This window comes from Cryptotermes secundus, unplaced genomic scaffold, assembly GCF_002891405.2.
Source record: "Cryptotermes secundus unplaced genomic scaffold, Csec_1.0 scaffold898, whole genome shotgun sequence".
In the NCBI taxonomy this organism is placed as follows: Eukaryota; Metazoa; Arthropoda; class Insecta; order Blattodea; family Kalotermitidae; genus Cryptotermes; species Cryptotermes secundus.
Window position 1 is genome coordinate 151,758 of NW_019734369.1, and position 1,471 is coordinate 153,228.

The following is a 1,471-nucleotide window of genomic DNA, read 5'->3' on the forward strand; positions in this document are numbered from 1 at the left end:
TGTGTATGCCGTTGAGGTATGTTGTGCAAATAATTAGATTAATTAGTAAGTAGGGACTTTGATTTGATGTTGTGAAACGAGAGTCGACATTTACGCATGAATTTACATCTGTGTGTTACTTATGTATATGGATTATGCGTACTACGCCCGGTGAAATTAGAAACAAACATGAAGTCAGTGTTACTACGACACTTCATACAAATCGTATTTCTGTATTTTAAGCGTCTTTCAGTGTAGCCTAAAGAAGGACCGTACAATCTCAAAAAAGTGAGAGTGTACTTTGATTCTGTTATAATTTTTGTATTGTTTCTTGCAGTATAGATGGGAAAAAAAAAAATTGTTCTGCTGAAGCATGCACGTCTTCCAGTGAAGAAACTGGATTGAGATTCTTCAATTTTCCCATAGATTCAGCACGGTATGAGCAAGATCTGAAATATTATTATAAAACATACTGTAATATTTTGGCGAGTGTTATTAAAGGAGCTAAAAATCCTCATTATAATCAATTAATTTCTAATTCTAGTAACAAAATGAAAGCCACCTGGAGCATTATAAAATCAGACACAGGTAGAAAAATTAGTAATGCAGGTCAGTTTTCAAGCATTGATGGGAAGTTAACTGCTAATCATGATGTGATTACAGATTCTTTTAATAATTAATTTCGAACAATAGATGGACAACATCAATACCAATAATGCTCATCAGCATTTTCTATGATTTGAAGAAAACTTTTGAGACTGACAGTATCTGTCTGTCTATCTCTCTATCTGCCTTTCTCTGTCTAAAGTAGAATTTTATGGAATAGCTGGTAAGGCCAATGCATTGATAAAATCCTATGTGAAAGATAGGTACCAAAGGGTAAGTCTATTTTACTCATTGGAGAAATAATTTAACTTCAATATTAATTAATGATCTCGGTCCGTTATATGCTGGATGCCTAGTAGTATACTTTTATGTTTCATTATTGTAGTCTTGTGTCATTAGAGTGCTGCATTTTTCACATATATAGTGTGACATGTTGACCCCTACCTCCCCAGCTGCACGTAGCGGTAACGTAACGCTCGCGTAATAGGCGAGTAATCACCCCGCATCCTGGCAGCTATGCGCGGTGACGTCACGAGCGGAGCCGAAGAGAGCCGAGCGGAGCCGAAGATAGCCGAGCCCCCGCAACCTGGTAACTATGCAAGGCGAGTCAACAGCGGTGACGTAACAGGATGACGTGGCACTCATTACGCAACAAGCAAGCACTGCAGCTATATAAGTGAGCTGCACAGTGGCTGCGAGTCAGTTATAAAGTAACAGTCGCCGAGTTGAAACATAGCAGCCTGCGAGTGTGCGATACTTAAGAAGTCAGCGAGCGGAAGACTTTTCGTGTGCTTTCCAGACATAGTGAGTGCTGTAGTACAGTTATACTCGGAGTGTGTAATTCAGGGAGACTTGTATAGCTCCCGCGTTATTAGTACGTGAAGAC